Here is an 18501-nt window from a genome sequence, read left to right on the forward strand (position 1 = left end):
TTAACATAATCTTTTTCTTTCCGATTTTTAATTTATTTTTACTCTTATCTTTTCGCCCCCCAGGCCCCGTGTGGGTGGATAACCTGTGCCCGGGTGAGCTATTACCTGTGAAAGAAAAAGAAAAAAGAAAAACAACAACAAGGGCGGATCCAGGGAGGTCCTGGGGGTCCGGACCCCCCTTTTCATCAGAAAATTGCAATACCTTTTCTTCAATGTAGTATTGCACAGGCATTTTTTGTATAGTAAAAAGTAATTGCTATTGATCTCAGAATATCGCCTAACATCAAGAGCACATGGCTTCAAAATGACCCCACAGTGCCCATGATATTGGTTAGATTTAAATAAATGTTCTAGGGGGGGCGGGGGGCTACAGAGCCCCCTCCCCACACCCCCTAAAAAAACATCCCACCTCTGCTCGCCATGTTCCCCCACCCCCCTATTTTGATACTCTTGGATCCGCCCCTAATAATTAAGGTTTTTCAGCGCGTATTGCAGATTATTAATACACTAGTCAACAATATATGACAATAAAATTATATCTTTCATAAAAAATGAAAGAAAAAACTTATAAGAATGTGAAAAATGTAAATATGGAATAAATCCAACAAACTGTTGCACTAATAATGTAGTGAAGTCGGAAACAGGTTGACTTAAGACCTAACAACTTTCTGAGGTGAAAATAGGGTATAAATCTTTCCTGAAAATCTGAACACTAATTTTGTCTCGTGTTACATGAACTACAGCGTCAGTATAATATTAATGATATTTTAATGTTACTTTTTTGCTAAGTTAGACAGTTAGGTATAGTTTTACATCTAAAGTTACGAGAACAAGGTCATGGAATGCGTGCGTTGCGTTCACTGTATCTCTAAGCTAATTTCAACCAACAATACAATAATATTTCTCTATCAAGCCATCACAAAATATATTTACTAGGGTATTAATTCCCTGACAGTATGTTGTAGCCGACTTTTGTGTCTTGTAGTGCTTATCAATAATACTGAATATATCCTCTGTCAGTTGCCAGTTAACTTTCCGCTTAGAAGGTGGTTCATTCCTCTCTTCCTTACTAATGGCAGGTACTGGGCACGAATAGGCTCTTGAGTGTACTTGAACTTAACGCGATGGATAATAAACAGTTTGTCATTTACTATATAATTATAAAATAGACAAACCAGTTAAATGGGCTGTTACTGTACAATTAACTGGAGGTACTTGAAGCCAACTGGCTCGCCCAAAATAAGGGAATAAACTCGCAACACTTTTGTCAAGGATGCAATTACTGAGGAACCATTATAATACCTCCTTGCATCATGGGTAACTCACCAGCAACAAAAATGGAATTAAACACGATACCAGATTCCGTCCCCCGAAAACAAGGTAGATGTACAATACTAAAATACAGTGGTCAGGAGTCAGTGTAGGGACTTTCACTCAACTGACACTTTTGACACAGTGAATAATGATTACGTTAAGTGAAAAATTGCAAGCTAATGGATCAAGATTTGTTGATTGGTTATCGTCTTTCATCAAGAGGAAATAGATTGTTAATACTCATAATACCTGGTGAACACCCTTGTTGATAGCAGTGGAATCTCGCCAGGCAGTATATTGGGGCCTCTATTTGGTCGTGTTATTAAATGAATTATCCATTAATTTTATACGTAAACTTTTGTTGTACGCTATACTGATGACTGGTGACAGCGCCCCCTGGTGTAAGGTAAAGATCACAGTAAGTATTGGTTGAAAGCACCAGATTATTTTCTAAATATTGGATAAAGTAAAGCAATATTATATATATTAAAAGATTAAAAATATAGGAGTAAATGATTTAATATAACTAACCTACAAGGTATCTCAACCGTAACTTGCGTCAAATATATCAGGTTACTCTCGACTCTTCTGGGTAGAATGAATTGCTAATTTTACAATAAAAAACGCACCAATACTCATCACCTCTTATACAATGTCACGTTCTATTACTTCTGTTCATCACGGTACGGTACTCTGCCTGAACACAGTCTTAAAGTAAAACTACAAAATTATAAAAACAAGATGACGTGTTTGATATCGGATGGATGGAAGGGATCATTTTACTTTAACTTCGCCACTGATCGGCGTCTCTGTTACGCATTTTTACTTTTACTTACTTTTATCCTCTTCACCACTGATCGCCTCGTTAGCCTCTTGGGCGATCGGTCACGTCTCTGTTACGCACTGTTGGCAAGTGCTGTACTGGGCATGCACCGGCTCCTGAATGTACCTGAACCTGCTCCAGTGTTGGTCAAGTCTGGTCTTGAAAGAGCTCACACTCGGTGCCGTCACAACACTTTCTGGTAGATTGTTCCAGAGTTCAAACTCCTCCAGAAAAAGTTTGCCTCGGACGCTGGTGAGGTTGTGAACTAATCTACCAAGCTGTACACCAGTGTAGCTCTTCAAGCAAACGACAACACTAGGCTGAAATTCAGCGACCAGAACTGCCAACAGTACTAAGACATGATCAATCGCCAACGACTAACGATCAGTGGTGAATAAAAAGTAAAAGTAATGATCTTTAGTGTAGTTAGTGGTAGTGACCCTCTCCCTCCCTCAGCCATCAGTGTACAGTAGATAGTGGTGGCTGATGATGACCCTCTCTCCCTCAGCCATCAGTGTACAGTAGATAGTGGTGGCTGGTGGTGACCCTCTCCCTCCCTCAGCCATCAGTGTACAGTAGTTAGTGGTGGCTGGTGGGTGACCCCTCCCCCCAGCCATCAGTGTACAGTAGATAGTAGTGGCTGGTGGTGACCCCTCCCTCCCCCAGCCATCAGTAGATAGTAGTGGCTGGTGGTGCCCCTCCCTCCCCCAGCCATCAGCGTACAGTAGTTAGTGGTGGCTGGTGGTGACCTCCCTCCCCAGCCATCAGTGTACAGTAGATAGTAGTGGTGGTGATGACCTCCTCCCCCCAGCCATCAGTGTACAGATAGTAGTGGCTGGTGGTGACCCTCTCCTCCCCAGCCATCAGTGTACAGTAGATAGTGGCTGGTGGTGACCCTCCTCCCCAGCCATCAGTGTACAGTAGATAGTAGTGGCTGGTGGTGACCCTCTCCCTCCCCAGCCATCAGTGTACAGTAGATAGTGGTGGCTGGTGGTGACCTCTCCCTCCCAGCCATCAGTGTACAGTAGATAGTGGTGGCTGGTGGTGACCTTCTCCCTCAGCCATCAGTGTACAGTAGATAGTAGTGGCTGGTGGTGACCCCTCTCCTCCCTCAGCCATCAGTGTACAGTAGATAGTGGTGGCTGGTGGTGACTCCTCCCCCAGCCATCAGTGTACAGTTAGTAGTGGCTGGTGGTGAGCCATCAGTGTAGTGGTGGCCTGGTGGTGACCCTCCCCCAGCCATCAGTGTAGTTAGTGGTGGCTGGTGGTGATCAGTAGTAGATAGTAGTGGTGGTGACCTCCCTCCCCAGCCATCAGTGTACAGTAGATAGTGGGTGGCCATCAGTGGTGGTGGCTGGTCCCTCCTCCCTCAGCCATCAGTGTACAGTAGATAGTAGTGGCTGGTGACCCTCTCCCCCCCAGCCATCAGTGTACAGTTGGTGGTGGCTGGTGGTGACCCTCCCCCAGCCATCAGTGTAGTGGTGGCTGGTGGTGACCTCTCCCTCCCCAGCCATCAGTGTAGTTGGTGGTGGCTGGTGGTGACCCTCTCCTCCCCAGCCATCAGTGTAGATAGTAGTGGCTGGTGGTGCTCCTCTCCCCCAGCCATCAGTGTAGTTGTGGTGGCTGGTGGTGACCTCCTCCCCCAGCCATCAGTGTAGTGGTGGCTGGTGGTGACCTCTCCCTCCCCAGCCATCAGTGTAGATAGTAGTGGCTGGTGACCTCCTCCCCCAGCCATCAGTGTAGATAGTGGTGGCTGGTGACCCTCTCTCCCCCCAGCCATCAGTGTAGTGGTGGTGGCTGGTGGTGGTCCTCTGGTCCCTCCTCCCCAGCCATCAGTGTACAGTAGATAGTGGCTGGTGGTGACCCTCTCCCTCCCAGCCATCAGTGTACAGTAGATAGTAGTGGCTGGTGGTGACCTCTCCCTCCCCCAGCCATCAGTGTACAGTAGATAGTGGTGGCTGGTGGTGACCTCTCTCCTCCCCAGCCATCAGTGTACAGTAGATAGTGGTGGCTGGTGGTGACCCTCCCTCCCCAGCCATCAGTGTACAGTAGATAGTGGTGGCTGGTGGTGACCCTCTCCCCAGCCATCAGTACAGTAGTTAGTGGTGGCTGGTGGTGACCCCTCCTCCCCAGCCATCAGTGTAGTTGGTGGTGGCTGGTGGTGACCCTCTCCCTCCTCAGCCATCAGTGTACAGTAGATAGTGGTGGCTGGTGGTGACCCTCTCCCTCCCCCAGCCATCAGTGTACAGTAGATAGTGGTGGCTGGTGGTGACCCTCTCCCTCCCCCAGCCATCAGTGTACAGTAGATAGTGGTGGCTGGTGGTGACCCTCTCCCTCCCCCAGCCATCAGTGTAGTTGGTGGTGGCTGGTGCAGATGGCGCTGAGTATTGTTTACGTGATCAACAGGTGACTTTCATCTGCCCGTTCACCACATTTCGCCACATTTAACTTGTTTCCCAAGTTCTACCACACTTCTGCTGACGTGAGTACACATTATGCTTCTTTGGAGTTATTATTTTACTTGTTGGTGTTGATATGTTGACGTAAAACTGGTAATTAAGGCCAAAACAGCGAAGCAATATTGTCGTTGACGACACTTGGTCGTGTTGTGAGTCAGATTTAATGTGTACTTTATACAAGTTGGCGAGTTAGGAAGACAGTAAATGCGATGCACATGTTTAGATACTAGTGTTAACTGCAATTATTTTAAAGGAATATCAGTTTTGTGTGTTACTAAGGTGGTGATAACTGTAATTTGGCGTGACCTCTGGAGACTGACACTTGGTCTTGGGGTGCTGCCAAAATCTCAGGGACACGGGAGTTGTTTTGTGCGTTTTAGAGACTTGGGAGTTTTTGCAAATGTTCAAAACCTGATTAAGCAGCTGCATAAGTGTAGTGGAGTGCTGGTAGTGAGGAGTTACAGTCTGGTGTGTGGATGTTGCACCTTAATCCAAAAGGATTAAGACTAATGTCATGATGACATTCAGAATGACTAATCTAACAATCTCAGAATATCATTTAGTTAAATTAAGTGAAGTTACTGTAATTCTGAAGAGCAAGGTCTAGGTTTATCATAGCCGATGACATTGTTTCACTAATTGTTCCCCATAAAGTAAGGGAGGGAGTATGAACACTTACCACTCTTGTCTTTATCAGTCCTCCCAGGTGTTGTCTACCTCGGGGACAACACTACAGTTCTTGTTCACTTCATCCGCCCAACAGTCACTGTCAACTGATGTATTAGTCACCCAAATTTTCGATATTTTGAAGAACCATTTTCATAGTACTGTATCGGGTTGAAGGTTGTCATGAACTGTGGTCGTCTTTGTATAACTGTATTATGCACAGTTTAGTCAGGGTCCTGGGTGACAGTGGTACTTAAAATACTCTGATATTATGGTAACACTGAATTACTGCCAATAGAACATTAATTTGATTTTATTAGAGGGTGTGGTATATGATTGTATATAATGAGACTCTTGAATTGTACATTTTACAAAAAGAAGAGTGAATTTATTGGATTTTTTTTGGTCAACATCATCCATCCAGTGTAGATGTTTTTGACAATTACCTTTTATGGAATTAAACCCCAAAACACTAAATATACCACATAAATGGCTGTAAAAGAGATATGTTTCATTAACAGAGAAGTATACTTTTATTTACCCAATTTATTTTCTTGTTCATTGTCATGCACATAATATTTCCAGAAATTTTGGTGCATTCCATAGGTTTTTTTCTTGTGATAATCGTCGTCTCCATCCTTACCTAAACTATAAAGTAACCTGAATTATCTTCGTGGTGGAGTATGTTCTCACTGTAGTTGTTGACCAGTTAAGCAGATTTGTGGTATTTATTGTATAGCCGCGCCTGTCATTATTTTGTTGATTAATACTCTCGTGCTTCGTCCAGTGTGGTAGGCTGTTACATCAAATTGACATCTGAACTTCCTATACAGTATTGATAATTTTACTGAATAAGTACCATATTATTATTATTATTATTGGTAAATTTATAGTAGTTCACACAACTCTGTTAGAAAGTCAAACAATGTTTTTCCTCTGTTTATTTTTTTGTGTGTTTTGATTGGTTCTGACCTTGATTTCTGTCGGAAATTGCCTGGTTTTTTAGTTATCGCCTCCTTCTACCCCCAAACAAGATAGGGGATCCTGTTGGGAACCGGGGTTTTGGGTGGGGGAAAGAAACAGGTGTTTTCCGACAAAAACCATGGCCAAGTGAATACAAAACACACCAAAAAACACTAGGAAAACATATAAAGCGAACCTTTTTTTGGATGACCTAACCTAGCCTGACCTATCCTAATCTGACCTATCCTAACCTGACTTATCCTAATCTGACCTATCCTAACCTGACTTATCCTAACCTGACCTATCCTAACCTGACTTAACCTGACCTGACCTAACACAATCAAATCTGATTTGGCAAAAAATACAGCAAATTCTAAATGCAGAAACCACAATTCATTTTAATTGGTGGCAAAAAAAAAGAACTTTTGATTGGCCGTGTGACGTGTACGGGAACGCATGCCGATTTATGAAGGGTAGATTAATCAAATGGAGAAAGATTTTGCATGCACTCTCTCCATTATTATACGTTTCTGACGGTAATGTAATAGAAGAAAATTATCTTAAAATTAGACTTTTTTTTTATATGATAATAAATTTGGGGTAGGAATATTGTGTGAACTACTATAAAAATACCTTATCATCATCATCATCATCATCATCATCATCATCATCATCATTATTATTATTATTATTATTATTATTATTATTATCATTATTATTATTATTATTATTATTATTATTATTAAGACTGAGGAAGAAAAAATGCCATGTTCTGTTAACTCTTTGGAAGGCAGGGGTTTTAATTTTCTCAGCTGCATAAAATTATTTGGCATAGTTAGAATATAATACCTGGGTGTGGGGCTGCTCTCTGAAGGGTTATGCTCAAGAGGTGGATACACACAGCTTTTCTCCTGAATATATCTAAGTAACATATGTACTGTATGTGTGTTTTAATACAGTATATAGAGATTGTACAGGTGGTAAAGAATCAAGGGAACAATCAGTTTGAAAACCACATATAGTACAGTACAGACCATAAAAACTAACCTAACCAAACATGGTGAATATATTGAATAAGCTGTGGAGTTAATTAGCAAAGTTTAAATCTGGTGAGTAATGAAAAATGACCATGATTTACCTACTGAAGAAAATGTGCTTTGGTGATTTAGCCAAAAGTTTTAACAGGAATGAAAGATCACCTGAAGAGCCACTCATCATCAACTTATTTCACCAGTAGTTCAACCACCGTAATGTTAACCTAACCTACCAGATAGTACTAGGGGGGTTAATTTTCAGGTGAAATAAGCTGGGGGAGAATCATTCGAGTAAGTTTAAAAGTGTCGTGCTCACTCGGTTGTTCTAGCTGATATAAGACACAGTTAAGGAATGGTTATGTCAGTGTGTCAAAGATGATGAGGCCACGACCACAGTGACTCTTCCTAAAGTCAGTTCAGTTATTTCCTCATAGTTCCTCTCACTGGATTCCTTGTATTGAAGCAGAAATAAAATTAAACTATTGAAAGAAGATATTAATACATCTGTGGAGTCATTCTACATACAATATCGACTCTAAAACTAACCTAACCTAACATATTCTAACCTAACCTAACCTTCTAACCTAACCTAACATATTCTAACCTAACCTAACCTTCTAACCTAACCTAACATATTTTAACCTAACCTAATCTAACCTGATGAATCCTAGGGTAGGTTAGTTTAGTTCTTGTGGTCTACTTGAGGTGTAATTTTCAGTCTCTCCGTCACCTTACACACATTCCGAGCATTATGGTATTCTATTACTGAAGATCCCGTCGAAAGAATAACAAATTAAGGCCAATGGGGTTAAGCTGATCCTATAATATTATTGGTTAAAGTTTGTTGATTTTTTTTGTTTTTGTGACTCCTATTTGTTAAGAGGAAGGGGGGGTGGGGGTAGGGTGAAGATAAGGCAAGGCTACAATGACTCATAATTTAATACAGTATCTTAGACAAAAAACTAATCTTGAGCCTGGATCTAGACGTAGGAATTAAAGTGAATGTGGGAATTTGCATAAGTTAGGCCAGTGGTTTAGTTAGGTTAGGTTCCAGGGTTGCATAGATAAGTAATGCAGTACAGTATATATTCTTATTATTTTGTCCTCCATCCTTGTGGTTTGTGTAAATATATCCTTGATTTAATGCTGAAGAAATCCACTAAAACACTCAACACCTAACCTAACCTGAAAATATCTAGCATTGCACATTAGCAGTAATAACTCTCCCTGTTCTGTAGATATTTTCTGACCAACTACACAACTTTCACCAGTCTACAAGTTCATCTGGGCGGGCGTATGGCTTTTCATTTATACAGTAATTTCATTTTAGTACAGGTAACTTCACCTTACCAAAATTCGTGTGCATCTTGAACTCGCATGCTTTCAAATTCCTTGTCGGTCACCTTGCTGCAACTATCTGCCCTCTTTAGCAAGGACTCATCAGTGAATCCTTCTGACTTTTCACTTGGACACACATGAATGACTTAACATGTGAAGATTGACTTTGACTAACTCAGGTCATAATTTACTAGCCGGAAGTATATAAAACAAGGAGAATTATAAGAGCATTAGTACTGTGCTCAAATATTTTCAGGAATGGGATACACTTCAGGAGACTTTACTCTGATGAGAAACTTAACCTCTGTTGTGCTGTACTGTTTATGAATACAGTACTGTACAGGTTGTTGAGGGAATGTTGATGTACTGAATGTGTGTATCTGAAGTGCACATGATTTGACAGAACAGCTAAAACCTAGTCACCATATATTAGTTCCTCCTAAACTGGTACAAGAACTCGACCCTCTAATTTCTGACGTGGACAAGGAACTTATACTAACTTAACAAATGAAAAAAAAAGATGAAGAAAGAGGAATTTGGGTAATTAATGGAAAGTGAATTCATGTCATTTTCTGTGTATAGGACAGTATTTATAGAGCAACATCTGAATTTAAGAATTATAGACGTTGAAAAAAAAAATGCTACCGTAAATTCGTGTATGATTCTGACTTTATTCTGTCGTTGAAACATTTAAAAATCTATTATTAAAAGTTTTTGATGTGAAAATACAAAATTCTCTTATTTTGGTACAAACATTTTTTCCTCTTCTATTGGTATTACATAGAGTACATAGATTACTGTTATATGTAAGGAATGAATGTGACTTTTTCATAGTGTTTGTATCATTGTTAATACTGTATCTAGTGTTGATAGTGTACTGTACTTGGAATCTTAAAGGAAACATTGACCCAGTAATAATTTGTACAGTACAGTAGGTATCTTGCATTTTAGTGTCTCTTATAAACTAATAAACTAACAATTTAATATCAGCTAGCTTTCGTATTTATTATGCTGCTATTTTGGGAAGATAAATAGCCACTATTATACTGTACTGCATTTAATAGATTGGGAGTAGGAACATCAGACAGTGTTTTTAGCAGTGTAAATATAAAACCATAATGAAAACTGATCACATGTTGTAGTTGTCAGCTGTTAGAGTGTTTAGAAATGGAATTGTTTAACCAGAATATACTGGAACAATACTGTATTTCTTTTATTGTGAGGAAACTTTACTCGAGTGTTTATCATCACCAGAGGCAACACAGACTACCAACTGTGTGTCTAAGTCAAAGGTCCTTGTCATTGTCTGAATGTCAACAGTCAAGACCATGAGGTGAAGGTCAGAAGTCAAGCTTACCCAGTAGGACTTGGTACCAACAAATTATATACCATGGTACTGGGTGTATTTATAGGGTGACACATAATGACTGCCATATATAGGTACCTTCTTCATGGATGTTTTCTCAGTGATGTGATGGGTGCATGAGTTTCAGTTGTGTCTTAGTGGTGGACGGCCATGAAGGAGTGACATATATCTGTTATTTCTAATTTAAAGAATACCCGGTATGGAAAAACGTCTCACTGAAATATGCTGCCATTTTATTCCTGACGAATTAATGAATGGTTGCTTCAATTTCATTATTTTTTATAACTAATCTGTGTGTGTTTGTGTCTTTTAGAGTGGTAGTTAATTTACCTTTTTTTACATTCTTTCAAACATTTTCCATTTCATGTAAGAGTGGAAATGAAGAAGGTATGCACTACACATGCACACATTCTTCCCTCATTCATTGTCATTCTTTCCTTCATTCTTGCTGGCGTAATAGATGTGTTGTGCTATGTTGCTCCCCTTCCACAACAAGGCCTTAACTAAGTCTAGCCTTGTATTTGTGGCTGTAATGCGGTAACAAGTAGGATGACATGGATTACACTGAGGACGTGGCAAATCGTTTACAGTACAGGATGCCAGGATGACTAGAGTGGAGTTTTGTGTGGAAATTTATCACACTGTATGAGGATGATACTGTATCCATATACCTGTAGTTGGTGGTACAATACAGTATAGTGTATTGTCACAGACTGGGATTATCACTTACACACAAAAATTCAGTTGTGTTGGGGTAATATTTATCTTCCCAGCACATCTGGTGTTTTTGTACATAGTGACATTCTCAGTCCTTGATGTTATACTATACATGTACTTATGTCCTGTACTGTACGTAGATTATGACAGTATCTGCAGCTGTCGCGTAACATAAAACCTTTGCTCGTCCTTCTCACTGTCCCAGCATCATTTATATACACTGTTTATCCTGTCCTTGCATGAAAAAAACATAACACATACCCCACTGTGTGTCCAGAGTAGCAAGGGGAGTACTGTACAGTGTGAGTGTGGCTAAGGATACAAGCATGTGGGAGAGAGTCACACCTGTACTCTATCTTGACCACCTCTGTACTGTAAGGTATAGTGTTTACATGAGTGTCGACACCTATACCTGTTCCCTACATATCTTCTTCATATACAGTACAATAGTTTAGTTACACTACTGTGTAAGCATTTGGTTTATCTAGAAATATTTAATTGTTAACATATTGATGCTATACAGTACAATACATTTGTGGTTAATTGTCTCACTGTTAATTAATAAGAATATTTCCATCATTGTTTGGTGGTTTGACTCGGCCTGTCTGTAGAGGTGTACAGTATTGTGTTATTAAATTTGGGGGTAATAATCTTCTTGGAGAGATCTTTGATAAAATAGTATTTGAGCAGATGGTGACCTGTATGACCTTTACAAGGGTGACCAGAGCGTTGAAAATGTCATGGGCACGATGATACGTAAAACTTGGTTACAGTATTTCAGGTGCATGCTGTAGTGTCTTGTAAGGCTTGATACAGTACACAGTTAATTAGGAATATAGAATTTAGATGAGGTAGATTTTTTTTTGTTCCTGTGCTGTATTGAGTCTCGTTAAAATGTCAGTGACAAATTTATTGTTAAGCAAATGTCAGAGAAACGTGATTGTGTTGTATTGTTCTGCCTCACCCAGCACACTGCTCACTGCCACCCACATGCTGCCCACTGCCACCAGCACCACCACCCACATGCTGCCCACTGCCACCAGCACACTGCCCACTGCCACCACCACCAGCACACTGCTCACTGCCACCAACATGCTGCCCACTGCCACCAGCACCACCACCCACACACTGCCCGCTGCCACCACCACCACCACCCACAACTGCCCGCTGCCACCACCACCGCCACCCACACACTGTCCGCTGCCACCACCACCACCCACCACTGCCCCCTGCCACCACCACCACCACCACCCACACACTGCCCTGCCACCACCACCACCCACTCACTGCCCGCTGCCACCACCACCCACCTGTTGCTCGCCCTCACCCACTACCACCACCCACACACACTGCCCACTGCCACCACCACCACCCACACACTGCCCGCTGCCACCACCACCACACCACCACCACCCACTCACCGCTGCCACCACCACCCACCTGTTGCTCGTTCACCACCACCACCACCCACACACTGCCCGCTGCCACCACCACCACCACCACACACTGCTGCCACCACCACCACCACCCACACACTGCCCGCTGCCACCACCACCACCCACCACTGCCCGCTGCCACCACCACCCACCTGTTGCTCGCCTCACCCACTACCACCACCCACACTCCTGCCACTCTTCACTACACACTGCCACCACCACCCACTCACCCACTCACTGCCACCACCACCACCCACTCACTGCCCTGCCACCACCACCACCACCCACTCACTGCCCTGCCACCACCACCCACCTATTGCTCGCCCTCACCCACTACCACACCACACACTGCCCGCTGCCACCACCACCACCCACACACCTGCCACCACCACCACCACCACCACCCACTCACTGGCTGCCACCACCACCCACCTATTGCTCGCCCTCACCCCTACCACCACCCACCTGTTGCTCCTCTCACCCACCACCACCACCACCCACCTGTTGCCCCTCGCCCACCACCACCACCCACCTGTTGCTCCTCTCACCCACCACCACCACCACCCACCTGTTGCTCCCCTCACCCACCACCACCACCCACCTGTTGCTCCCTCTCACCCACCACCACCCACCTGTTGCCCTCACCCACCACCACCACCCACCTGTTGCTCCTCCTCACCCACCTGTTGCCCCTCACCCACCACCACCACCCACCTGTTGCCCTCTTCACCCACCTGTTGCTCCCCCTCACCCACCACCACCACCCACCTGTTGCTCCTCTTCACCCACCTGTTGCTCCCCCTCACCCCACCACCACCACCCACCTGTTGTCCCCTCACCCACCACCACCACCCACCTGTTGCTCCTCTTCACCCACCTGTTGCTCCCCTCACCCACCACCACCACCCACCTGTTGCTCCTCTTCACCCACCTGTTGCTCCCCTCACCCACCACCACCACCCACCTGTTGCTCCTCTTCACCCACCTGTTGCTCCCTCTCACCCACCACCACCACCCACCTGTTGCTCCTCTTCACCCACCTGTTGCTCCCTCACCCACCACCACCACCCACCTGTTGCTCCTCTTCACCCACCTGTTGCTCCCACTCACCCCACCACCACCACCCACCTGTTGCCTCTTCACCCACCTGTTGCTCCCTCACCCACCACCACCACCCACCTGTTGTCACCCACCTGTTGCCCCTCACCCACCACCACCACCCACCTGTTGCTCCTCTTCACCCACCTGTTGCCCCACTCACCCACCACCACCACCCACCTGTTGCTCCTCTTCACCCACCTGTTGCTCCCCTCACCCACCACCACCACCCACCTGTTGCTCCTCTTCACCCACATGTTGCCCTCTCACCCACCACCACCACCCACCTGTTGCTCCACCTCACCTACCACCACCTACTTGTTACCACCCACTTGTTACCACCCACTTGTTGCTCCACCTCACCTACCACCACCACTCAGCGCCCTCCTCACGTCCCACCACCGCCACTACCCACGTGTTGCTTCATCATTACCATCATCTCCTGCCATCATTACCCCTCAGTCGTCACCATGACTCACCATTTGGCTTCACCTAACCTTACCTCGCTTAACTTACCTAACCTCGCTTAACTTACCTAACCTCGCTTAACTTACCTAACCTCGCTTAACTTACCTAACCTAACCTTACCTCGCTTAACTTACCTAACCTAACCTTACCTCGCTTAACTTACCTAACCTAACCTTACCTAACCTAACCTTACCTCGCTTAACTTACCTAACCTAACCTTACCTAACCTAACCTAACCAAACCAAACCATAACCTAACTGAACCTAACCCTAACCTAACCTAACTTCACACTATTTAGGTTAGGATGAGGTTAGTGCTAGCATTAGGGTGGTTAATCTTCAGGTAATATAAGCCGGGGCTGTGGATAATCTTCTTCAGGTGATACGAATTACTTGTATTATATCTGTATTTTAGTTTCAGGTAATTTATGTAATTTACTGTAACCTTTGCAACTCGTTATGTATTTTTTGTGGATATAAATAATTGTTACTCATTAGAAAACGGGGGGGGGTAGAATGTTGGTCTTAGAAAACGGAGGAAGGGTAGAATGTTGGTCTTAGAAAACGGGGGGTAGAATGTTGGTCTTAGAAAACGGGGGTAGAATGTTGGTCTTAGAAAACGGAGAGGGGGCAGGATGTTGGTCTTAGAAACGGAGGAAGGGGAGAATGTTGGTCTTAGAAACGGAGGAAGGGAAGAATGTTGGTCTTAGAAAAACGGAGGAAGGGGGAAGAATGTTGGTCTTAGAAAACGGAGGAAGGGAAGAATTGGTCTTTAGAAACGGAGAGGCAGGACGTTTGCTTATTTATACCGAGGCTGCAGTATGGCCTTTTGGGTTGGTGTCTGTAACGTAACTCTAACTTGTTGACGTGAGTTAATCTGGAGTTAGAATCATCAAAAGTCATCTAGTTAATCTGGAGTTAGAATCACTGTGTTATCTAGTTTATCTGAGCGAATCATCGTGTTAGTTCAGTTAATCTGACAGGACACTGTGTTATCTAGTTAATCTGGAGTTAGAATCACTGTGTTATCTATTAATCTGAGTTAGAATCACTGTGTTATGTAGTTAATCTTGAGTTAGAATCGTCGGTGTTATCTAGCACCTGAGTTAGAATCACTGTGTTATCTAGTTAATCTGGAGTTAGATCACTGTGTTATCTTAGTTAATCTGGAGTTAGAATCTCACTGTGTTATGTAGTTAATCTGAGTTAGAATCACTAAAAGTTATCTAGTTAATCTGAGTTAGAATCACTGTGTTGTTCAGTTAATCTGAGTTAGAACTGAATGTGTTATCTAGTTAATCTGAGTTAGGATCACTAAAAGGTCGTAGTTAATCTGAGTTAGAACTGTGTTATCTAGTTAATCTGAGTTAGAATCACTGGGTGTTATGTAGTTAATCTGGAGTTAGGAATCACTGTGTTATCTAGTTAATCTGGAGTTAGAATCACTGTGTTATCTAGTTAATCTGAGTTAGAATCACTGTGTTATGTAGTTAATCTTAGAGCAGAATCACTGTGGTGTTATCTAGTTAATCTGAGTTAGACTCACTGTGTTATCTAGTTAATCTGAGTTAGAATCACTGTGTTATCTAGTTATCTGGAGTTAGAATCACTGTGTTATCTAGTTAATCTGAGTTACAATCACTGTGTTATCTAGTTAATCTGAGTTAGAATCACTGTGTTATCTAGTTAATCTGAGTTAGAATCACTGTGTTATCTAGTTAATCTTGGAGTTAGGATCACTGTGTTATCTAGTTAATCTGAGTTAGAATCACTGTGTTATGTAGTTAATCTGAGTTAGAATCACTGTGTTATCTAGTTAATCTGAGTTAGAATCACTGTGTTATCTAGTTAATCTGAGTTAGAATCACTGTGTTATGGAAGTTAATCTGAGTTAGAATCACTGTGTTATCTAGTTAATCTGGAGTTAGAATCACTGTGTTATCTAGTTAATCTGAGTTAGGATCAATGTGTTATCTAGTTAATCTGAGTTAGGAATCACTGTGTTATGTAGTTAATCTGAGTTAGAATCACTGTGTTATCTAGTTAATCTGAGTTAGAATCACTAAAAGTTATGTAGTTAATCTGAGTTAGAAAACTCACTGTGTTGATCTAGTTAATCTGAGCAGATCATCAGTTATCTAGTTAATCTGAGTTAGAATCACTGTGTTATCTAGTTAATCTGAGTTAGAATTACTGTGTTATCTAGTTAATCTGAGCAGGAAGCACTGTGCTATCTAGGTTAATCTGAGTTAGAATCACTGTGTTATCTAGTTAATCTGAGTCAGAATCACTGTGTTATCTAGTTAATCTGAGTTAGAATCACTGTGTTATCTAGGTTAATCTGAGTTAGAATCACTGTGTTATCTAGTTAATCTGGAGTTAGAATCACTGTGTTATTCTAGTTAATTGAGTTAGAATCACTGTGTTATCTGAAGTATCTGAGTTAGAAATCATTGTGTTATCTAGTTAAATTGTTAGAATCACTGTGTTGTCTAGTTAATCTGAGTTAGAATCAATGTGTTATCTAGTTAATCTGAGCAGAATCAATGTGTTATCTAGTTAATCTGAGTTAGAATCACTGTGTTATCTAGTTAATCTGAGTTACAATCACTGTGTTATCTAGTTAATCTTGAGTTACAATCAGTTATCTAGTTAATCTGAGTTAAAATCAGTTATCTAGTTAATTCCTTGGGAGTTAGAATCAGTTATCTAGTTAATCTGAGTTAGAATCACTGTGTTATCTAGTTAATCTGAGTTAGAATCACTGTGTTATCTAGTTAATCTGAGTTACAATCACTGTGTTATCTAGTTAATCTGGAGTTAGAATCAGTTATCTAGTTAATCTGAGTTAGAATCGAAGTATCTAGTTAATCTGAGTTAGAATCATATCTATTAATCTGAGTGCTAGAATCATTTCAAAATATTCTTAGTTAATTGGAGTTAGAATCATTTCCGGTGTTATCTAGTTAATCTAAGTTGGAACCACTGTGTTATCTAGTTAATCTGAGTTAGAATCACTGTGTTATCTAGTTAATCTGAGTTAGAATCACTGTGTTATCAAGTTAATCTTGAGTTAGAATCACTGTGTTATCTAGTTAATCTCTGGTTAAACTCACTGTGTTATCTAGTTAATCTGGAGTTAGAATCACTGTGTTATCTAGTTAATCTGAGTAGAATCACTGTGTTATCTAGTTAATCTTGAGTTAGAATCACTGTGTTATCTAGTTAATCTGAGTTAGAATCACTGTGTGTTATCTAGTTAATCTGAGTGAATCACTGTGTTATCTAGTTAATCTTGAGTTAGAATCACTGTGTTATCTAGTTAATCTGAGTTAGAATCACCTCGTGTTATCTAGTTAATCTGAGTTAGAATCACTTGTAAAGGTCTAGTTAATCTGAGTTAGAATCACTGTGTTATCTAGTTAATCTTGAGTTAGAATCACTGTGTTATCTAGTTAATCTAAGTTGGAATCATCACTTATCTAGTTAATCTGAGTTAGAATCACACTCTAACTTCAGTGAGTTAAGGTATCAGTCGGGGGCAACAGTCAGGGAACAATTGGTCAGACAGCCCTAACAACAGTCAGAGAGCCCTTAACAACAGTCGGGCAACAACAGTCAGACAGCCTCTAACAACAGTCAGACAGCCCTTAACAACAGTCAGGCAACAGTCAGACAGTCCAATAACAACAGTCAGATGTCTCAACAAATGGGCAACAGTCGACAGCCCTAACAACAGTCAGGCAACAGTCAGACAGTCCTTAACAGTCAGACAGCCCTTAACAACAGTCAGACAGCCCTTAACAACAGTCAGGCAACAACAGTCAGACAGCCCTTAACAACAGTCAGGAAACAACAGTAAGACAGTCCTTAACAACAGTCAGGCAACAGTCAGACAGCCCTTAACAACAGTCAGGCAACAGTCAGACAGCTCCTAACAACAGTCAGACAGTCCCACAACAGTCAGGCAACAGTCAGACAGCCCTTAACAACAGTCAGACAGTCCTAACAACAGTCAGGCAACAGTCAGACAGCCCTTAACAACAGTCAGGCAACAACAGTCAGACAGCCCTTAACAACAGTCAGGAAACAACAGTCAGACAGTCCTTAACAACAGTCAGGCAACAACAGTCAGACAGTCCTTAACAACAGTCAGGAAACAACAGTCAGACAGCCCTTAACAACAGTCAGGAAACAACAGTCAGACAGTCCTTAACAACAGTCAGGAAACAACAGTCAGACAGTCCTTAACAACAGTCAGGAAACAACAGTCAGACAGTCCTTAACAACAGTCAGGCAACAACAGTCAGACAGTCCTTAACAACAGTCAGGAAACAACAGTCAGACAGTCCTTAACAACAGTCAGACAGTCCTTAACAACAGTCAGGCAGCCTCATTAATAGAATGTGTGTGCACCTGGCATTCTCTGATCCTGAAAGACCCAGCACCAAAGCAGATGTGAAGCTGTGTGTGTGTGTGTGTGTGAGAGGCAGGTAGGTTAGGCAGTGTGTGTGTGTGTGTGTGTGTGCAGGCAGTGTGGCTAGGTGTGTGTGTGTGTGTGTAGGTTAGGCAGTGTGTGTGTGTGTGTGTGTGTGTAGGTTGAGCAGTGTGTGTGTAGGTTAGCAGTGTGTGTGTGTAGGTTAGGCAGTGTGTGTGTGTAGGTTGGGATAAAGTGTGTGTGTGTGTGTAGGTTAGGGCAGTGTGTGTGTGTGTAGGTTAGGGCAGCGTGTGTGTGTGTAGTTTAGGCAGTGTGTGTGTGTTGGTTAGGCAGCGTGTGTGTGTGTAGGTTAGGCATGTGTGTGTGTGTGTAGGTTAGGCAG

Source organism: Homarus americanus, unplaced genomic scaffold (genome assembly GCF_018991925.1).
Source record: "Homarus americanus isolate GMGI-L3 unplaced genomic scaffold, GMGI_Hamer_2.0 scaffold24694, whole genome shotgun sequence".
Taxonomy (NCBI): domain Eukaryota; kingdom Metazoa; phylum Arthropoda; class Malacostraca; order Decapoda; family Nephropidae; genus Homarus; species Homarus americanus.